The following is a 23,393-nucleotide window of genomic DNA, read 5'->3' as shown; positions in this document are numbered from 1 at the left end:
TTCAACGTTTATTTATTTTTGGGACAGAGAGAGACAGAGCATGAACGGGGGAGGGGCAGAGAGAGAGGGAGACACAGAATCGGAAACAGGCTCCAGGCTCTGAGCCATCAGCCCAGAGCCTGATGCGGGGCTCGAACCCGCAGACCGCGAGATTGTGACCTGGCTGAAGTCGGACGCTTAACCGACTGCGCCACCCAGGCGCCCCTACCTCAATATATCTTAATAAAAATAGGAAAAAATATGCCAATGATCGAGTATACACGTGATGCAACACAAAAGTACACATGAGACCATGTACATGAGGACATACTTTTGTACATATGGGAATACGTACATCTAAATAATGCAGGCATGGGATGTAAATATACATGTAGGTTAACAGATATGCCTAAGAAGCCATAAATGTACATTTGAGATAACATAGCACATGTTATGTTGTTTGTAATGGCGTAGATTAGAAATGTAATGTGATTTTAATAGAGGAAAACCCAAGAATAAATTTTCACCCAATGAGCATTAATTTCCTTCCTCCCTCCTGAACTTAAGAGTCCTAGCTCATTACATGAGTGACCTGTTTCCTGCTGTGAACTACCTTCTCTTGTTACTCACTTTGACCTCAGTAAGGAAAACACGTTGACCTCAAGCCGTCCGTGGCTCTCAGACACAGAAGCTGGCAATCTAGTGCCTGGCTCACACAGCACACCATTTGTTCTGGGACATTGCAGGTTAAGCCGAGAGGATTTCTCTCTGAAACAAAATACTTTCAGTAAAGCTGCAAAGAAGAAGCTTAGAGAAGCACATTGGATAAAGATACAGAATTTTTTTTTAAAGAAAATTATTCTTTGTTTTCTGCAAGAGGCCAAGGCCAGGACTTGAGTTAGTACAAATCCACAAGGAAGAATAGATGAGCAATTCTCAATTCATTTGGACCTTGACTGATTTTTTTTTCAAGGTTAAGTAAAACTGATCTTTAGAGAATGTTTCTGTCATAATATAGAATAAACCAGTTACATACACTTGTAAAAGTAATAGAAGTCTTTTACAATATTCACTTTCTCTCTCTCTCTTCCTCTCATTCTCTCTCTCTCTCTCTCTCTCTCACACACACACACACACACACACACACACACACACACACATACACACATACACACACACTCTTTCTCCCCCCCCCCCCCCCCCCCCCACAGTGTAGTAAATCTGTGAGAGAATACCTCTGGGCGACATTTCCTCATCTGTAAAATGAAGAATCGCATTATCTCTGAGGCCCATGAGAGAGCATTCAGCTTGCAAATGCTATGAGATATAGTGCACAGTTGATCACTGTGGTTCTTGCAAAGCCAAATCTAGGTAGTATTTTAAGACAGACTAAAAACTTCCCCAGTATTGTGCTATGTGATGTCAGAAAGTTGAAGAATTTAAAAATCTAGCAAAGCGATCTGTTTTTAAGATCCGAGTGACATCAGAGAACTGATCTTTCTGATTTTAAAAAGAGATTAAATCAGTTAAGGGCTCAGTCAGTTAAGTGTCCGACTTTGGCTCAGGTCATGATCTCACACTTCATGAGTTTAAGGCTCACGGCGGGCTCTGTGCTGACAGCTCAGAGCCTGGAGCCTGCTTTGGATTCTGTGACTCCTTCTCTCTCTGCCCCTCCCCTGCTCATGCTTTGTCTCTGTCTCTCAAAAAACAAATAAATGTTAAAAAAATTTTTTTAAAGGGATTAAAATAACATCTGCATAAATGAGTGTCAACCTTTGCTGCACATTAAAATTGCCTGGGATTTAATTAGTCCATGGGTGGGGCAGTGAGGTGTTTTGTTGTTTCTGTGGCTGTTCACATTCTTCTGTACTCCAGGGCAAGTCTAATCTCCAGCTAGGGATGAGAACACTTCTTTTTTTTTTTTTTTTTTTTTAACGTTCATTCATCTTTGAGAGACAGAGAGAGACAGACCACGAGCAGGGAAGGGACAGAGAGAGGGAGACACAGAATCCAAAGCAGGCTCCAGGCTCTGAGCTGTCAGCACAAAGCCTGACGTGGGGCCTGAACTCACGAACTGCGAGATCATGACCTGAGCTGAAGTCGGACGCTCAACCGACTGAGCCACCCAGGCGCCCTGAGAACACTTCTTTTATTCTATACCAAATATATGGCTAGAAGCAGGTACTTTGGGTACTTGAATATTTGGATCTTTCTGACTTTGTTTGGGCCCAGCCTAAATCTGAGACAACATCTGGGACTTAGGGCTATTTCTTCCCTGAAACCCCAGACCCTCCCACCCCTGGATGGGTCACACAGGCCACTGTGTAAATTTAAAAAGGTCAGTTCAGGGTGGCCTGGGTGGCTCAGTCATTTGAGCGCCCACTTTCGGCTCAGGTCACAATCTTTCGGTTGGTGAGTTTGAGCCCCACATCAGGCTATCTGCTGTCAGCACAGAGCCTGCTTCAGACCCTCTGTCTCCTTTTCTCTCTGCCCCTCCCCTGCTTGCACTCTCTTTCTCTGTCTCTCAAAAGTAAATAAACATGTTTAAAAAATAAATAAATAGGGGTGCCCGGGTGGCTTGGTTGGTTGGGCGCCCAGCTCCTGGTTTCGGGTCAAGTCATGACCTCACAATTCATGAGTTTGAGCCCCACATGGGGCTTTGCGTTGATGGTGGGGAACCTGCTTGGGATTTGCACTCTCCCCTCTCTCTCTCTGCCCCTACCCCAGTTGCTCTCTCTCAGAATACATAAATAAACTTAAATGAGTTAAATAAATAAGGTCAGTTCGTGCAAAGCAAATAGATTTTCAACATTAAAAAATTTTTTACAAGTAATACTTGTTCTTTGTAGTAATTCAAATAATTCAGGAGTAAATAAATTTAAAAAGTAATAGTGTTCCTCCCTCTCCCCCCGTCCCCACCTCCCTAAGACAATTACCATGAGGTAACATTAGGAGTTGAGAGTATATCCATCCATACCATGTATTAAAATACACGTACAGGCACATACAAATATAGAAATCATATATCGTGGTTTTGTGCTTTTTATTTCTTTCTTTGTTAATATAGAATCTAGTTTTGGGGTTGTTTTTTTTTTTTTCACCCTGCAATGTGCTTTATTCACTTAATCTATATCATGAGACTTCAGTTAAGCCTGGTGGATTAAATACCCTCCTGCAACCTCACTTAAAATGGCAGCCAAGGGACTAAAAAGGACATGCGCTGCAAGGAGAAACAGCACCGCAAAGGAGGAGAGAACAATAAAATCCAGGGACTGGAAAGCAAATGGAGGAGCTAAAGCTGTCTTAGGAAACCAGAGGAGCGAAAACGAGATGGAAGAAAGACCCCAAATTACTGCTTTCCAGTACAAAATCTCAGGCTGTGGAGAGAGGGGCCCAGGGACTTCTGGAGATGCTGGAGACCGGAGGAAGTCCTGCTCTAGAGCTCCTGGATCCTCAGGTCCCCTCCCACACTCTGAACACCCACGCAGTCCCTGATCCCCGACAGAAGCCCAGAGGACTAGTCCCCAAGCGTGAGCAGGCATCAGAATTCCCTGGAGGTTGCTGGGCCCCCACTCCCAGAGGTTTTTTTGTTTTGTTTTTGGTTTCTTTTTGAGAGAGAGAGAGAGAGAGAGAGCGAGAACACGAGTGGGAGAGGGGCAGAGAGAAGGACAGGGAATCAGAGGCAGGCTCTAGGGTCTGGGCTGTCAGCACAGAGCCTGACACAGGGCTTGAGCCCTTGAACCGTGAGATCATGACCTGAGCTGAAGTCAGACGCTCAACTGACTGAGCCACCCAGATGCCACCCCCCCCCCCACCAGAGTTTCTGATGCAGCAAGTCAGGATGGGGCCTGGGAATTGGCACTTCTAACAAATCTAGGTGTTGCTGATGCTGGACACTAAGCAATGAGAACCACTGGACCAGAGACTTCCTCTCTGATTCCAGACCTGCGCACACAGGGCAAAGTCAAGGGTGCAACCACTCTGCAGAACACCAGGTTGTGTGAGTACCTATGTGCTGACTGGGAGACCCTCAGCCCCTTCTTCCAGGAGGGTCTCAGGATGTCAGCAGTCAGATGCCAAGGTAAGAGATGGAAAGTTTCTTTTCTGAGGGATCTGATTACTCTGGGGGAGAAAATATATCCTATATTGGTAGTTGAGGACCCCCCCGCCTCGGGCCCCCACAGGGATTCCTTCCCCTGTACAACAGAATCATCTGGGGAGTTTTAAAAAATACGAATGACAAGGCGGGGGGTGCCTGGGTGGCTCAGTCAGTTAAGTGAGGTCGTGATCTCACATCTCACGAGTTCCAGTCCTGTGTTGGGCTTTGTGCTGACAGCTCAGAGCCTGGAGCCTGCTTCAGATTCTGTATCTCCCTTTCTCTCTGCCCCTCCCCCGCTCATGCTCTGTCTCTGTCTCTCTCTCAAAAATAAATAAACATTAAAAAAAATTTTTTTTAATATGAATGACAAGATTCCAACCAATTAAATCAGATACTCCAGGGGTGGGCTTTGGCATTTGTATTGGTTTTAAAGGCCCCTATGTGATGAAAACACAGGAGCAGGGGTGATCACCACGCAATAAACTTATAACTACACACACAGAAATACTTTTGAGTGCTTCACTCTTAAGTATGAATCGGCAGTCACCAAATGTTTGAGGAAGGTCTACTATGAAACTCAGAGACCAAAACAACAGAAGAAGAAGAAAAAAAAAAAACTCAGAAGAAATAAGTAATGCAAAAAGCAGAAGAAAACTCCAAAAAAAACTATAAGTGATATCTTCAGAGATAAAAGAAGACATTACATTCATGAAAAAAAGAACAGAATGTTACAAAAAGAATATTCAGAGGGGGGAAAAAGGGCCTCTTGCAAATTAAAAATATTCTGCTGGAAATACAACTTTCAATAAGAGGTGTGGAGCTTTGGTGGGGGAAATATCCCTTACACAGAACAGAAAAAGGGAGATGGAAATAGGAAGGGTAAGAAAACTAAAACATTAGTCTGAGGGACCCAATACCTGAATAAAAGACATTCCAGAAAGAGAGAACCAAGAAAATTGAGGAGGATTATTAAAGTAATAATTCAAAAGAATGGCCCCCAAAGTAGATGGGTGATGAGTTAGAGTTGGTGGGAGCAAATAGGGGATGATGACGAGTGGGTACAAGGTTTGTCTTGGAGGTGATGGAAATGTCCCAAAATTAGGTTACGGTGATAGCTGCACAACTCTGTAAATATACTAAAAACTATTGAATTGACTCCTTTCTTTAAGTGGGCAAATTTTATGGAATGTAGATTATATGTCAATAAAGCTGTTTTTCTGAATGTCCCCCAGAAATCCCAGTGCTCAGATTGAGGGGACAACCAAGAGCCCACTGCAAAAATAGACCCACACTAAGGCACGTAATCGTGTACTTTCAAAATACCGGAGACGAAGAGAAATCCCTAAAAGCAAAGCTCCCGAGGAAACAATTCACAAAGAAAGGATCAGGAATTAGAATGGCATCCTATTTCTCAGTAGCGACACTTAACTCTACAAGGCAGTACAGCATCGCCTTCAGATTTCTGAGAAAAACATCATCACCAGCTTGGAACTCGACCTAGCGTAAGGATAAAGAATGGTTGAAATCCATTGGCTAATGCCCAAATGAATGAGGACACGCAAACTTTATTCTGAAAGTCCATAATGCTATACATCTCATTTTGTTAAGGCAAAAGCGTGACTCATGCTCCCGTTGAAGCTGACGTGCAGACGCTGCTGGTCTGCTAGCTGGAGAGACCAGCCAGTGGCCCACCTCCACTTCTCAGGGAGGGTCTGTTGTTTTCCATCTCCATGAATCCAGGGCCTCTCGTAATGTGAAAAATAGCTGGGGTTAAATTGTGAACACGATCCTGAAAAAAGAAAGCCCACAGCCAGCGGTGGCATAGAGTTTAAGAACCCGGCTTTAGATTAAATAGCCTGGGTTCAAATCCTGTTGGCATCACTACCTTCTTGTGACTTGGGGCCAGTTACCTAATTAACCACTGAGATTTCATTTCCTCTCCTGTAAAATAGGACTGATGCTATCTGCTTATGGGATTGTTGTGAGGCTTTGGGGAAATGCTGTTTGTCAAGTAGAGGGCATTGTGCCTGGTACAGAGCGATACTCGTTAATTAGTAGTAGTAGTAATAGTAAGACTAGTATTGGTAGTGATAGCAATAAAAAGAGCAGGTCTAATAACGTGATGTAATTGAACAGTTTGGATTTGATAGCACATAAGTGCCAAAGACCTGTACATGCTCAGAGTTCGGTTTGCCCCTTATTATACCGATACTCTTTCAAACAAAAACAAAAACAAACTGTATGTGTTTTTCGCCCATACTGAGATAGATTTTTCATTCTACTCGTGTTCTTCTGGGAAAAGGCCTAATAGCTTGTATCTCTATCTGTAACTATTTCTGAAACACAGCTTCAAGGTTTGAAAGCCTTCCCTTCCCTTTTTCTCATTGTTAACATCATACTTCCGGCGTCTGGAAAAGATTCAAGCACACAGTTTATACAAGGTGTGATTTGTCGATAGCAGGCATATATATTAAGAGAGGATCAGAGAGGGAGCGTGAGTTAGGAGATGACCGTATACAGTCATAGCAATTCATGGCTTTGGGGTTTGTCCTTTACTGCATCGCAACACTGAAAACCTCTCAGGCAAAATACCAGGTTAATGTTGTGGAAGCGATTCAGATACAAACGTCTGTCGTCAAGAGGTAACAAAAACACCCCAAAAAAGAGTGAGCGCATCTAAGCATGTGGTTTTCTGTTTGCTTAGCATCTGGCACCCTGGTGTAAGAAGAGAGGATTCCAGGTCAGCCAGAGCAGAGGCACATTCTGAGATGGCTGTGGCAGGGCGTAGCTGTTGTCCTTGGATGGGGATCAGTGAGGGCCTGAGAGGCTGGGAATGGCCACAGACAGGAGTGGTGATATCCCTCCCTTTGGATAGATTTCTGTACCTTTGCTCCACAGAGGGGGCGAAATGCTTTCCCCTGGGGTCTTGCATGGGCTTGTCCACCATCCATTCATGGCCTCTCAGGAAACATACCGGGCACACTCCCAGCATCAAGAGATTATTCTACACTTGATCTTAGCCAAAAGGCCAAGAAGCGATAAGAGATTATTCTTAAAAGACACATACAACAGAAACTGCTTAAAGGAGCACACACACACACACACACACACACACACACACACACACGCACACACTGACCTTCTAACTCACAGGCAGCACTTTAAAACATATGCAGAGAGGGACACCTGGGTGGCTCAGTCTGGTAAGTGTCTGACTTCGGCTCAGGTCATAATTTCATGGCTTGTGGGTTTCAGCCCCTTACTGGGCTCTGTGCTGACAGCTCAGAGGCTGGAGCCTGCTTCGGATTCTGTGTCTCCCTCTGTCTCTACCCCTCCCCCACTCATGCTCCCCACCCCCCAAAAATAAATGAACGTTAAAAAATTTTTTTGAACACATGCAGAGATTTCTTAGGTGCTTTGTCATCTGATATCCATAACAACCCTGTGTGGGGTGTTACATTTTCTTTCTTACCAATGAAGAAGCCAGAGAGGTAAATGGCCAGCCAAGATTGCATTATTACATATATTCAGTTATTTAATCCTTGTAACAATCCAGCTTTACAGAGAAGGAAACTGGGGCACAAAACGATAAATGGCTGTCTAGAGAGGCTGTGTTACATTCAGGAGAGGTTCTATGCTCTAAAGGACTGTACTTTGAGTTTCTTTTTTTTTTTTTTCTACTAAAAGCCAAGGTGCTTTGCCAAATTATTTATGTCTTTTTCATAACTGAAGGACTTGTTAACAACCACCAGTGAGATGCCTACTGTGGATGCAACCCTGACTGTGTGGGGCATCATGAGGAACAGATCCAGTGAGAGAAGGGCGATCCTTCGGGCCCATGCCTCCCACTTTGTTGGAGAAGTGAGGCAGTGATGTCTCTATCCAGGCCTTCTCCAAGTGAGGGATATGCCCATTTTTGCCTCTGTTACTTCTTGGAAGTGGAGTCTGTATATCTGCTTCCTGCCACAGAAAGTATTTTTACATTCCTTATGTTGATGTCATGTACCAGGATGCCTCTGATTCCAGTGTTTCAGCCTCCACACATTAGTCTGTGTTCATATCCTGTATTATTTTGGAGACTTCAGCCTGTGCCGTTTGGCCTAAACCTTCTAAGCCAGGGTCCTAACCTGTCCGGTGCCTCTGTCTTTCTGCAGGAATCACTTTGACTCCCTGACTGCTTAGTTGGCTTTCTTTGAGATTCCCTCCAGATCTCTGGCCTTCCCGCTCCCGCCCCGGGTTCCTGCATCCAGAATGGCACCAAGCTCTTCTGTAAAGGTCAGTGTTGAATCCCGTTTTCACTGGGTGAGTTCACCTTCCTCACCTGCTTGATAGATCCCACTGGCTTTTGTGCTCAGAGAGAATCTGCACTAAGAACTAGTTCCGTTCTCTTTCTGAGCCTGTTTGACCAAAAGTGGTAATAATTACCTTCAGTGGTTAATTTCCGTCTTTTCTTTCTGTTGAATGGTCAGACTACGCCTCTTTCTGCTCCCCTCTCCAGCCACCATATATTTATTCATTCGTTTAGGAGACCGTGCACCAGGCACCCTGCAAGGAGCTAGAAATACAACAGTGAATAAGATAGCCACGGTCATTGTTGTTTCAGGGAGACTGAATAGCAAACAATTAAAACATAGGACGAACAGCATGGTTGCAGGAGAAGTACAGGAAGTATGAGAAACACAGAGGAGAAACACCTTCCTTACACTGGGGGATCAGGGAAGGCTTCTCAGAGGAGCTGAGTGGTAAGGAGTGAAGGATAAGGAGGAATGAGCAAGTCGGAGGTGCTTGAGGGAGTGGTCACGGGAAGGGAGGAGGCGAGCGCAGAAAGAGTACCTTCCAGACACCCCTCACTTGCCCCACCCCGGGCATGCACGCACACATGCACAGGCCTGGCACGGCAATGAAATTAAATGGTCTTCCTGTGGTCAGAAGCAAGACATTCAAGAGAAGTGTTGAAAAATGAGACCACAAAGATAAGCAGAGGTCAGACCATGCAAAATTTTATGAGCCATGTTAAGGCAACTGAATGTTATTCTCAGGGCATCGGGAGACCACAATAGGGTTTTAGGCAGGTCAGCCATCGTGTGATTGGATTTGCGTTTTGGAGAGATCCCTGGCTGCAGGTGGAGGGGCCCAGGGAGGAAGGAGGTGATGAGGCAACGTCATCTGCATGAACAAAAGAAGGGTGTGCCACGTGTGTACCTCCAATGTATGCACCTCTCGGCCCCCCTTGGGCCAGGGCACTTGTCCCTCAGCTGCTTGGGCAGGCGACCATCCCTGTTCTCAGCTGAGTCCCTCCCTGGGAACTGTCCATGGCCCACTGCTCACCAGGGCAGCCACATCCAATGATTGGGCAATGGGACAGTTTCAGGGTTCAGGCCTTGTTGTCTTCAGGCAGGGCGGTCCGGCTCCAGAGCTCCTGTGGAACATGCCAAGGCCTCTGTTTCAACCACATTGCGGCTCAGCTCCTTCCTCCTGCATCCCTCCACACAGAGTGCTAAAACTGGAAGACTGTCACGAAGGAGAGTGGGGCTGGGATTGGGGGGGGAGTCCCGGCAAAGCCAATGTCTCCAGCCCTTGAGAGGTTAAGGGCCTAAACTAATATTATAATGAAATGAATGTTCCCAATGCTTTTTAATGAGTTCCATTGACACCTTGGCAAAAGACTATGAAAAGCAGAGTGGTGGGGGGTGGGGCGCCTGGGTGGCTCAGTCAGTTGAGTGTCCAACTCTTGATCTCGGCTCGGGTCTTGATCCCAGGGCCATGAGTTTGAGCCCCACGCAGGGCATGAAGCCTCCAGTCCCCCAGAAAGCATTGCATTCTCAACCCCAGCAAGTCTGCCGGGCCCACTCAGGACCTGCGTTGGGAAGGAGGCACCCTGAGGATGGAGATGGGGTCATTCTGGGAGATGCAGTTGAGAACCTTGAAGCCCCAGATCTCTTGAAACCTCTGGACCCTGCCGTGGTGCCCTCCCTCCCCCAGTTAGAAGAGGACTGGAAGACCATGCAGGTGTTGTTGCCTCTCGAGGCAATGAATGTGTATCCCTCTCGGGATGTGCCCCTGCCTCCCCTCCCTACACCAGACCAAAACCAGGGGTCGAGTCTTAACACTGTCCAGCTGGGGAAGAGCAAGGCCTGCTGATGACTGAAGGTGACTGTCCTCAGGAGAAGGTACATAGGGACTGGATTCCGGGGCCCTGGACCACCCAGGGAGAGGGGCCCAAGGTTGCACATGAGAGAGTTTGTTGATGTGGAAGGGCTTCTATATCCATACACTGCATTGACCCCTGGGAAAGGCGACAACGTGCCGTGAGGGTTGATCTCAGAAGCTTGGAGAAAGCAGTGTTGCACATCAAGTGAGGCAGAAATGTCTGCGGGGCTGAGGTGGGTGAGGAGGAAAGGCTCCGAAGGGGACACTCCTCAGTTTGCTTCCCGCACGCAGAAATTCTGCTGAAGGCCAACAGCTTCAAGTGGCTGGGAAGGTGTGCTCATTTGAATAGCTCCTGATGAATTGGCCTCCACTCTCCCCTTTTTTTGTTTTTTTTTTTTGGAAAGTTTTTAATTTACAAGAAACTCTATCTCAGTTCGCTTGAGGAAAATGCCTTTTGTGGCTCATGATCATTCTGAATACGAAGTATTTACTTAGGAAATTTTCTTTCCTGAGAGAACTTAGTAAGCAGATTGTTCCATTTTTCTTTTTCAGAGAAAGCTCTCTGCCATATCTTTCTTGAGAACAAATTTGCTTAATTCTTATCTTCCTGGCTGGTGAAAAGGTTTACCCTGGATAGCATCGCTGCTTGGTTTTCATTATTCTATTTTCCTGGCTGGGCTGTGTAATTTCTCTCCTTGTAATTTTCCTTGGTGTGCTGTGTGAATCACATACTAAACTTCTGTTGAGTCATTTCCTATTAGTTAGGCTTTTGGGTAACATTTAATTTTACCAATGGCATTTTATTTTTTTTTAAATTTTTCAATGTTAACTCCACCATAGTTAACGTACAGTGTCATATTAGTTTCAGGTGTACAATATAGCAATTTAACAATTCTATATATTCCTCAGTGCTCATCGTGATAAGTGTCCTCTTATACACTTAATCCCCGTCACGTATTTCACTCACCCACCTCCCCTCTGGTAACCACCAGTTTGTCCTCCAGAGTTAAGAGTCTATTTCTTGGTTGGTCTCTCTCTCTCTCTTTTCCTTTGCTCATTTATTTTGTTTGTTAAATTCCACATATGAGCAAAATCATAGGGTATTTGTCTTTCTCTGATTTATTTCACCCAGCATCGTACTCTCTAGATCCATCCATGTGTTGCAAATGGCAAGATTTCATTCCTTTTTATGGCTGAATAATATTCCATTGCATGCATGCGTGCGTGCGTGCGTGTGTGTGTGTGTGTGTGTGTGTAGAGAGAGAGACACCACATCTTCATTCACTCATCTGCCAACGGTGTTGTAGGCTACATCAAACAGTAATAACCCCTATACAACAACCCCACAATGTTAACAGATGCTTAAAGAGCAATTGCTCTGCATCAGGCGCTCTTCTCAGGGCTTTCCATGAGCAGCTCATTACTTCCTCACAGCAGCCTTTTCTGTAGAACCACCATTCCCCAGACAAGGAAGCTCAATGGTTAAGGAACCTCTCGTGATAAAAGGTGGACAAATTGGGAAGCTCGTCTCCAGGTTCTAGATATAGAAACTGAGCCACAGAGGCCATGAGGTCTGTCTGGGAACCCTGTCCACAATGGGCGGCTCAGCCTTCCCCAGGCAGTCCTGGTCAGGTGGGGCTTGGTGTCCATACATCCAAAGCTTTGGGACTTAGAAGTCTAGCAATTTCCATTGCTGAGCCCCCAACACATAATAAGGCAGGCTCTATGAGGTCACCAGCCATAGGTGGAAATTTAGGTAACTTGGGTTCTAGCCCTGCCCAGGAACAAGTAACTTTTCCCCCCTGGGACTCGGTCGGTCTCTGCATCCATAAAAAGAGGGCATAGACCAGATCAGGAATTGCACATTAGTGGCCTGTGGGACCCTTGAAGCCCACAGATGTGTTTTATTTAGGCTGCATGTTCTGTTTCGTTTCGATTTGGTTTTACATTGTGTTAAATTTGCATTCCTTTAAGATGGCCAGTTGAGACACTGGCCCCACAACTCCTTATTGTCTTAAGCCTGATTTACATGTTTACACACTCACCTGGCACATATCTCAGCAGGCTGTTGAGATTGCAGATCTGGGATGAAATTATCTCTGAGGCCCATGCCAATTGTGTTTATTTCCCCCCAGGAACTCCCTAAGGAGATTCGAGAGCCTAGGAGGGCAGAGTAAGAGAGGCAACCAGAGTGGTTTGCTGGCCCTGCGTGTTCTTAGTGCCCTGGGATCATAGACACTTGGCTGGCCTTGCCCACTACTGCCCACCCCACAGAGCCAAGGAGGGTGCAGCACTGATGCGTTTTCGCAGGGAAGGAGGAAGCTGGTGCCATGTTCCGCTTGCATTCACAGACTGGGAGGGATGGTCGGCACGCCCGTGAGGGGAGGGAAACATCAGCAGCCAGCAGAAACAAGGACCTGTACTTTTTGGCAGGGTCTACCATTGCAGTTACCCACACTGGGGCAAGTGGGACTTGCCTGTGGCTGCAAACCTATTCCCCTGGGAGCAGATCAGCCTTGACTGTGCTAAGCGTCTACCTTGACAGATCCAGCTCACTGGTCTCTTTCGCTGTCTGTGGTTGTCATAGTTACAAGGCTTCACTGCCCCTGATTCCCCCTCTTTGTGATGAAGGGGCTCAAACTTACTTCTTACTGGGACCAACAAGCCAGCTGCCAGGTGCATACATGGAGTTCACCCTGGGATTGCGCGGCCAGTGCCAGTTTGGCTCCCAAATGTCCCAGAGAGTAAGGAGGGCCCAGTTCCTTCGACATGTGTGAATGACCTTGACTTTCTTCCTTGTGGTCCCCCTTCACTTACTTATTCCATGCCCAGCTCTGTGAGTGACACAATCAGGGCTGGTATTATCCCTCAAACAATATGACATTTCAAAACACCCAGGCATCAGGTGGACCGAGATAATGTCAGGGAAGCTCAATAGGGTTCCTCTCAGGCCCTAATGAGAAACACAAAGGAGCAAATTATGGAGACTTTCTATGGAGCCTTCTGGTGAGTGCAGGAAGGGGGTGGGGAAAAAAATCCATTCAGTAATAAGAGCCTTTTTGAGAGGAACTAGTGTTATCCGTCGCTCTTGAATCCAGATTGAGTTTTGTAGGTGAGAGAACTCTCTTCTCTCTTGGTAGATTTCTTCGTGTGAGCTTAGGGAAAACATTGCAAGCCGAAGAGAGAATTAGATCAGCAAATGACAGTGTGTCTGTGTACCCCTGGCAGAGAAGTCCGTAAATGAATTTCTTTCCTTTGTTTTGGCTCTCAGCGAGAATACTCTGTTTAAATTAATGTTTTTAACAGGATTATTTAAGCTGTAGCGTTTTACAAGGGATTCTTAAGGTCAGAACTTTTTATAATTGTTCATTTTCACAGAACTCCTCTGAGGTAAAGTAGGATTAAAATTGTGTAATAGGGGAAGCTGAGTGTTTAAAGATGCAATGCATAAGCTGATTTGTAAAAAGACACTATATGTTGTCACATTATTGTGACATAAAATACTTAGGAAGCCAAGGCTACTTGAGAAATTATTTTTTTCTTGCAAACCTTATAGCATTGAGCATTATGCCTCATACATATATAGTAGGCACTCAGTGGATGTTAAGTCGAATTGAGTTTATCAAATATTTATTAAGTCTTCTGCATTTAATTATATAGTTTTGCTAGAGTAGGAATCCTACTCTAATAGCTTTATTCCAATTCAGGTTTTGCAAGGTAGACTTAATTTGCTTAATTTATCCCAAATAGATAAAAAATTATGAAATACTTTATCGTTAACATAATCATTGTGAAGTAGACCTAGGCTGAACATTTTCCCTATGCAGTGCAGCTCATACGTAGTTTAAAGTTAAGCTGGCAGAATCCTTAAAAAGATTTTTAAAATAGTCTTCCCCTTGATTATCAAACAGCATTAGTCTTATCCTTTGGAGTCCCAGTCATCTTAGAGCTCAAAATAAGTTTGTGAGCACTGCAAAGCAAAAGGAAAAGAAAAGAAAAAAGAAAAGGAAAGAAAAGGAAAGGAAAGAAAAGAGAAAAGGAAAGGAAAGAAAAAGAGAAAAGGAAAGGAAAGAGAAAGGAAAGGAAAGGAAAAGAAAAGGGAAGGAAAGGAAAGGGAAAGAAAAGAAAGAGACTCACCATCTAGCCAGCTGTGTGGAGAAGGAAATCCATTCCCACCTGTCTGCATTTGATTGAACCTCCGTGAACTGCCAGTGCCACACTCCCTGGAAGAAACAGATTAAAGACCCACAGGAGACGTCTTACAGATCTTCTTAGACAGGTGCTTTTCACACCTCTACCGTTTATCCAAGGCTCACTTCACAAAGACTTGGAGGGAGCCCTACCCTTCCTAAAGCACATGAAGTAAACCCAGAGCTAAAGATAAGATGTTCAAGGTTCAAACTCAGAACGGTGTGAATGACAGACAGAAGGGAAAGAGCAGGCCTCCTTTTATTAAAATCCCATATATTTGGCATTTCCAAGATTCGGTGGAAGTCATCATGGGTCACTCACTCATTTGTTCATTTATTCACTCAGCCTGTTTGGATGGAGTGACCACTGTGTGCAAGGCGCCATGCTAGGAGCATATGGGTGATCTCTGGCAGGACTGTTGAGATGACTCTCCACCCTACAAGTTTATGAGCGGCCCTGTAGATGTGATTACTGTGTGGTTCCATCTCATTGTTAACACCCAGGTATTTGGGAGTAAGAGTCCTTGATCCAGTTTTCCCAGTCAACCCCCATACTTTAGGTAAGGGTGAATGTATATAATACGTTAGGTAAAATCTCCCATAGACCAAAAGTATCTGTGATTCAAACTTAAAAAAAAAAAAATCTAAAAATTCCAGAAATAAACTGTTAGGGATTGAATTGTGTCCCCCCAAATTCATTTGCTGAAGCCCTAACCCCCAAATGTGACCATTTGGAGATCGGGCCTTGAGGGAGGTAATTAAAGTTAAATGAGGTCATAAGGGTAGGACCTTCATTTGATGGGACTGATATCTTTATAAGAAGAGGAAGAGACACCATAGATCTTTCTCTTTCCACATGGGCACAGAAAATAGGGCATGTGGGGACACAGGAAGAAGGTGACAGTCTACAAGCAAGGAAGGAAAGGCCTCAACCAGAAACTAGCTCTAAGCTAACTCTAACTAGCTCTAACCAGAAACTAAGCACCTTGATCTTAGACTCAGCTTCTGGAACTGTCAGAAAACAATTTTCTGTCATTTAAGCCACTTAGTTTGTACTGTTTCGTTATGGTAGCTAGAGCAGACTAATACAGAAACACTGCAAAAATCCCCTCAACTGTTTTCACAGGCTCGTGGCACTTAATACATTGCAAAGTACACGGAGTAGACAATAGGCATTTGCCAAGTGAGTGGTAAAGAGTCAACTCAGGGGACCCCTGGTCCATGAGGTCATGCAGTGGGCTGGGAGATGGGACCAGTTACCAGGTGATGACCTCTCCTCTATCTGGAAACTGCAGTTGCTCAGCTAATTTAGGGCCTCTCTACTTTAGGGGAAGACTCTGCCAAGGTTGGATGATGACCCTAAAACAGCTTGAACTTGAAAATAAAAATGAGAACACTTGATCTTTTTTTCCACATGCTCTTCCCTGACCTACTTCCTTCTTTAGCTGAAGAGTAAAGGCAGGATGACAAGCCAAGTTCACCTGCACTCTTGACCCGATGTTCATGGCAACCCCTTCTTGAAGAAGATGCATGGCCAGTTCTTTGGTTACAAATTGCAGTCCCTTTGGATATTGGGAGAAGGCCTGCACTGAGCAAAATTATAAAGAAGGATTTGCTTGTTTTCAGTGTGACTTCTTCCTAGCCCACACGTGCCAACCACTGCCAAGTTACCTGGCTGCCTCACCGCACATCTGATCTGACAAAATAATCCTCAGTAAAGTCTTAGAGATTAAGATTTAGTGACTGATACTGGCCATGCTATGGGTTAGGGTTGACAGAATTTACACATAGAAGCTATTTCTTTCTTTCTAGGTTTCCTAGCTGAAATTTGAGTAACTCGCAGCAGGTTAATAATGGCACTTAAACTAGAGAGATGGTCCCAGTGGCCAGACTTTCTGAATAAGAAGTATACAAATAACGAGCAAAAGTTTAGGATGCTTTGCCACTTAATTATGTTACTTCTGTTAAAACAAAAGGCTTTATTAAAAGAGTCAATTAGATAATAGGAATCTTGGTAATAATTGTATGGTTTGCCTTTGGAAGGATGATCTATAATTCGGAGCGTAATTTGAGAAAATGCACATACTTTGCTCAGTGACGATTTGCTGTCCCCACCGTCTGGTTATATTGCAAATCTGAGAAGAATGGCACAATCTAACTCAGCCAGTTGGAGGATTGTAGGAGGAAACCTACAATTTTCCATACTTTCATAGGTTTTGAACTCCCTGAAACCTGTTTTTACTATAAATTTAGCTGCCTTACCCAACCCTAATGCTTTCATTTATACTTAACACTCTCCCTGTTAATCCAGGAGGCATCTTTCCCACTCCCAGTCAACTGAACTACTTTTTATAAAAATTCAAACTGTACTTTTAATTATTTTTAGTAAAGCTAAAATGTCATAGTTAAAAATACATTTTAACAGGGGCGCCTGGCTGGCTCAGTTGTTGGATCATGTGACTCTTGATCTCACGGTTGTAGGTTCGAGCCCCACATTGGGTATAGAGATTACTTTAAAAAGTAAAATCTTTAAAAAATAGGGGCACCTGGGTGGCTTAGTCGGTTAAGCCTCCGACTTTGGCTCAGGTCATGATCTCACGGTCCGTGAGTTCAAGCCCCGCGTTGGGCTTTGTGCTGACAGCTTGGAACCTGAAGCCTGCTTCAGATTCTGTGTCTCCCTCTCTCTCTGCCCCTCCCCTGTTCATGCTCTGTCTCTCTCTGTCTCAAAAATAAATAAACATTAAAAAAAATTTTTTTAATAAATAAAAATAAAAAATATATTTTAGCAGACTTCCAGTTAAAGATAGCAGAGACAAGATAAGTTTTACCCTACCCTTTTTACTTAAAACCCACAAAAAACAAGAATAACAAAACATGAGGGAGAGGAGACAGAATCTTTAATGAAGCAAGGGAGCAGCTACCACCCCCGGCATGGACTTTGACATTGGACTTAAATGCAGGATGCACCCGAGTAAGCAAGTTACGGGTGTCCTCAAGGATACAGTTCACATGCCTGTTTTAAAAAAATAGATGGCGTGCCTGGGTGGCTCAGTCAGTTGAGCGTCCACCTCTTGATTTCAGCTCAGGTCATGATCTCACCTCTTGATTTCAGCTCAGGTCATGATCTCATGGTTGGTGAGACCGAGCCCTGAGTGGAGCTCTGTGCTTATAGCGTGGAGCCTGCTTAGGATTCTCTCCCTCTCTCTCTTCCTATCTCAGACTTGCGTCCATGCGCACTCTCTCTCACTCTCTCAAGATAAACATTAATAAATGTTTTAAAAATATTAAAAATAAATGTTTTTAAAGATAAAAATAAAAGTAGATCCCTCCTACTTCGTATCATATGCAAGAATAAACTCCCACTGGATTGACTATCTAAAAAGCTATCTACACCTCAAGAAACAACAAATGTTGGAAAGGATTTAGAGAAAGAAAAAGGAACCCTTGTGCACTGTTGGTAGGAATGCAAACAGTGCAGCCACTGTGGAAAACAGTATGGAGATTCCTCAAAAAATTAAAAATAGAACTACCATAGGATCCAATAATTCCACTCCTGGGTATTTACCCCCCAAATTACAAAAGCACTAATTTGAAAGCACCCCTATGTGAATTGAAGCATTATTTACAGTAACCAAATCATGGAAGCAGCCCAAATGTCCATCAATTGACAAATGGGTAAAGAAGATGCGGTGTGTGTGTGTATGTGTATTATATGATATGATTATATTATATGATATATATATATAATGGAATATTACTTGACCATAAAAAAGAATGAAATCTTGCCATTTGCAACAACATGGATGGAGCTAGAGAATATAATGCTAAGTGAAATAAGTTAGTCAGAGAAAGATAAGTACCATATGATTTCATTCATATGTGGAATTTAAGAAACGAAATGAATGAACAAAGAAAAAAAGAGACAAGCCAAGAAAGAGACTGTAAAGAACAAACTGCTGGTTTACTAGAGGGAAGTGGGGGGGGGGGCGGGGAGTGAGTGAAGGAGATTAAGGTACACTTATTATGATGAGCACTGACTAATGTATAGAAGTGCTGAATCACTATATTGTACACCTGAAACTAACAACACTGTATGTTAGCTAACTGTATTGTAATTAAAATTCAATTTTTTAAAAAAATTAAAAAGCTATATAAATCTAAATTTATGTAAATAAAATCCTACAAGGACTAAAATAAAACATGCATAAGTATCCAGCAAATTAGTAATTATATAAATAAACATGTATTAAATTATAAAAATTAAAATTAAAAAAAAAACATGGATGGACTCCTCTTGAACCCGGATGTAGGGAAAGGCTTTTAACTGTGACTCAGAACCTCAATGCGATAAAAGAAAAATTAATAAATTAAATTACATTAAAGAAGACTTCCTTGGGGCGCCTGGGTGGCGCAGTCGGTTAAGCGTCCGACTTCGGCCAGGTCACGATCTCGCGGTCCGTGAGTTCGAGCCCCGTGTCGGGCTCTGGGCTGATGGCTCAGAGCCTGGAGCCTGTTTCCGATTCTGTGTCTCCCTCTCTCTCTGCCCTTCCCCCGTTCATGCTCTGTCTCTCTCTGTCCCAAAAAAAATAAATAAACGTTGAAAAAAAAATTTTTAAAGAAGACTTCCTCATATATATAAAGTTAAAAGGCAGCTAACAACCTTGGAAAATCATTTCAACATACATCACAGGTAATGAGTTAATATATGTATTATATAAACAACTATTTTTAAATGGGGGAATATTTAAAAACCATGAAATAAAAATGGGCAAAAGCATGAATCAACAATTCACAGAAAAAGATACAAAAATGGTCCTTATGTGTATAAAGATATGTTCAGCCTTATTCATGATGAGAGAAATGCAAATGAAAACTACATAGAGATACCATTTCTCATCATTGGATTGACAGAAATTAGGAAGCATTACAACACACAGTGTTGGTGTGACTGCAGGGAAATAGGCTCTCTTACAGATTACTGATGTGAGTGCAAATCGTTACAACCCTCATAAAGGGAATTTGTCTAGCTAACAAAACCACATATGCTTTTACCTTTTGACCCAGCAATTCCACTTCTGAGGATTTTCTCTGGAGATACACTCCAACGATAGAAAATACTAGAAACAACCTAGTTATACACACGCAGCAGAGTGATGGAATAAACTGGTACAGTCACACAATGGAGTACTATGCAACTGTAAAAAATGAAGAAGATCTCTAATCATTGATTGAGCATGATTTCTAGGATGTAGGTTAAGTGAAAAAAAAGTAAAGCATGTAAAATCATCTACAGTATGCTGTCTTTTGTGAAAAGAAGAGAGGAAATTAGGAAATATGTATCTTTCTATCTACTCATTTGACCAAAGAGAAATACTATAAACTAGAAACTAACGAGATTGGTTACCTACAGGATATGATTGGAAATGGAGAGAAAAGGGTAGAGGGAATGAGAGGGAGAATGACACTTTTTCAAATATAACTTTTTGTTCAATCCCTAGCTTTGGAACCACCTTAATATTTCACACAGAAAGAATTTAAAAAGGAAGAAAGCAAGGAAGGAAGGAAGAAAATCCACAAGGATGGGGGAGGAATTTCAAAACTGAATACAAACAAAAACAAACTGAACCATAATTCAAATGAATAACGTGACCACACTGAAATGGAGGAAAAAGAACTAACCCAATTAACTATTGAACACAGTATTTGGACTCAATACTCTTGGGCTAAAAACAAAAACAAAAACAAAACCCACTAAATAAATATTGAACTCTAATTAGTAGGCTTCATTTTCTCAGAGGCATGAGCTAGCAATTCTGAAATTACTTTCTGAATATTCTAGGATTGAGCTAATAAGTACATTTATTGTGGATAATGGATATCAGGTTTATTACCATCAGAAAAAGGAGTTACAAATATGGAAAGAGAGAATCATAGAATGGACCCTCTAGCATTATGTTGAAATGGGAGGTATTGGTGTAAACTTGTAGGTTTTAGTCCAGTTAAATATAGAAATGGATATAGATTGTGAGGGCATGTATGTGTATGCATGCATGTATGTACATACATATGATGATTCAGATTTCTGTAAATCTCAGTTCTGTTTGCTGAGAGAAGCACTAACACCCCACCAACAATGAACACACCTCGTGCCCAGATCTTGGTTTCTAAGTACTATTCTCCACCAAGAAACCAGGGCTCTTTGGAACAATGTCTGGCCCCAGTCTGGAAAGGAAAAATGTAAGATAAGCCTGGGCTATCGTGTGCCAAGAAGGAAAGAAAACAATAGTAAATAAATGCTCCAGGAATTATCAATATACGTCAAAAGGACACAGTAGCCAGCTTGAAGGTGTTCCTGGTGGCAAAACAGGGGGCAAGTTGAGCATCAGAATAAATGGTAATGGCAAAGGATTATAACCTATTGAATCCATGAATCCACATTGATATAAATAAATAATAGGGGGAAGAAAAGTTCTCCCTTTTTATAAATCTAATATTTTTTGTGTTTCTGTAATGATTTTTTCAGTAGTTTCATGGAGACAGAATTCATATACTGTACAATTCATCCATTTAAAGTATATAGTTGAGGGACACCTGGGTGGCTTAGTCGGTTAAGCAGCCAACTCTTGATTTCAGCTCAGGTCATGATCTTGCGGTTTGTGGGATCGAGCTCCAAGTTGAGCTCTGCATGGATCTTGCTTGGATTTCACGGATTCTCTCTCTTCCTGTCTCTCTGTTCCTCCCTGCCTCAAAATAAATAAATAAATGTATATATAATATGTTATATATATATTATACTTCTATATATTATATATATACTTAAAATAAAGTATACAGTTAAGTGGTTTTAGTATACTCACAGAGTTGTGCAGCCATGACCACATCTAATTTTAGAGTATCTTTATCACCCTAGAAAGAAACCCTGTCCCCATCAGCAGTCATTCTTCCCTTCTGACCCCATCCTCGGCCCCAGGCTGGTCTATTCTCTATCTTTGTAGATTTTTCTACTCTGAACATCTCATGTGAGTGGATTCACACAATATGTGGTCATTTGTCACTGGCTTCTCTCATTTGTGTCTTCAAAGTTAATCCATGTTGTAGCATGTATTCATTACTTTACCCTTTTTTATTGCCAAATAATATTCCACTGTATAGACATACCATATTTTGTTTATCCATTCATCAGTTGGTGGACATATGGATTATTTCCACTATTTAGCTAGTATGAATAAATATATGAACTATGTGTACAAGTTTTTATGTGTACAGATTCATGAAAATTCATGTACATATTTTTATGTGGATCTATGTTTTCATTTCTCCTTGGTAGATTTCTCTAGGAGTGATTTTGCTGGCATATGGTAACTCTGTGTTTAACATTTTGAAGAACTGCCAAGCTGTTTTCCACAGCAGCTTCACTCCTTTCACATTTTACATTTTATATTCCCACTAGCAAAATATGAGTGTTCCAGTTTCTCCTTATCCCATTGTTATCTGTCTCTTTGATGATAGCTGTCCTGCTGAGTGTGAAAAGGTATCTCGTTGTGGTTTTGAATTTCGTTTCACTAATGACTAATGATGCTGAGCATCTTTTCGTACACTTATTGTCCCTTTGTAGGTCCTCTTTGGAGAAAAGCCTATCGAGATCCTTTCCCATTTTTTATTGGGTTATTGATCTTTTGATTATTGAGTTGTAGCAGCTCTTTGTGTACTCTAGATACAAGTCATTTATCAGGTATATGATTTGAAAATATTTTTTTTCCATTCTGTGGGTGAGTGGTCTTTTCACTTTCTTGGTTGCATTATTTGCAACACAAATGTTTTTAATTAAAAAAATATGTATTTATTTGAGAGAGAACAAATAAGAGGTACAGAGAGAGGGGGGACAGAGGATCCAAAGTGTGCCTTGTGCTGAAAACAGAGAACTTGACATTGGGCTCAAACTCACAAACTATGAGATCATGACCTGAGCCAAAGTTGGGCACTTAACCAACTAAGCCACCTAGGTGCCCCAATGTTTTTAATTTTGATGAAGTCCAATTATCTATATTTTCTTTTGTCATTTGTATTTTTGGTGCCTTACCTAAGAAGGCATTGCCTAACCCAAGGTCTTGAAGATCTACTCTAATGTTTTCTTCTAATAGTTTTATTTTTAACTCCTAAATTTGGGACTTTGGTCTTTTTTTTTTTTTTTTTTAGCATCATATAATATAAGGCATCCAACTTCATTCTTCTGCTTATGGATATCCAATTGTTCAACACCATTTTGGAAAAGACTCATCTTTCCCACTGAATTGTCTTGGCGCTCTTGCCGAAAACCAAGTGACCATAAATTTAAAAGTTTATCTCTGGACTTTCAATTCTGTACTACTCATCTGTACATTTATCCTTTAATGCCAGTACCACACTGTTTTGATTAGTGTAGCTTTGAAGTAAGTTTTAAAATTAGAAAGTGTTAGTTCTCCAACATTGTTCTTCTTTTTCAAGATTGTTTTGGTTGCCCTGGGACTCTGGCATTTCTATTATCAATTTTAGAGTCAGCTTCTTAATTCTTGTTAATTTCTGCAAAAAAAAAAAAAAAAAAAGCCAGCTAGGATTCTGATAGGAATTGTGTTGACTCTATAGATCAATTTGGGGGAGTATTACCATCCTTAGAATGCTAAGTTTTCTGGTTCATGAACATGGGATATCTTTTTATTTATTTAGACAATCTTTAATTTCAGAAAGCTTTTTTTTTTTTTTTACTGTTGAAAGTCAACTTACAGGGGCGCCTGGGTGGCGCAGTCGGTTAAGCATCCGACTTCAGCCAGGTCACGATCTCGCGGTCCGTGAGTTCGAGCCCCGCGTCGGGCTCTGGGCTGATGGCTCAGAGCCTGGAGCCTGTTTCCGATTCTGTGTCTCCCTCTCTCTCTGCCCCTCCCCCGTTCATGCTCTGTCTCTCTCTGTCCCAAAAATAAATAAACGTTGAAAAAAAAAAA

At 42.5% G+C, this 23,393-nt stretch overlaps 1 long non-coding RNA gene across 1 annotated transcript in view; it reads left to right on the top strand.

Annotated features, from left to right (window-relative positions):
- The window catches only part of LOC123589149, a 33,577-nt gene extending 12,404 nt beyond the window's left edge, over positions 1–21,173 (top strand). The window contains exons 2-3 of the long non-coding RNA XR_006708190.1: positions 8,233–8,353; positions 19,917–21,173. This is a non-coding gene — a long non-coding RNA (uncharacterized LOC123589149). The remainder of the gene's footprint in view (positions 1–8,232; positions 8,354–19,916) is intronic.
- Positions 21,174–23,393: the final 2,220 nt, after the last annotated feature.

The sequence above is a fragment of the Leopardus geoffroyi genome, chromosome E3 (genome assembly GCF_018350155.1).
Source record: "Leopardus geoffroyi isolate Oge1 chromosome E3, O.geoffroyi_Oge1_pat1.0, whole genome shotgun sequence".
Taxonomy (NCBI): Eukaryota; Metazoa; Chordata; class Mammalia; order Carnivora; family Felidae; genus Leopardus; species Leopardus geoffroyi.
The sequence above is the reverse complement of the archived record's forward strand: the minus strand, read 5'-3'. Positions and strand labels throughout refer to the sequence as shown.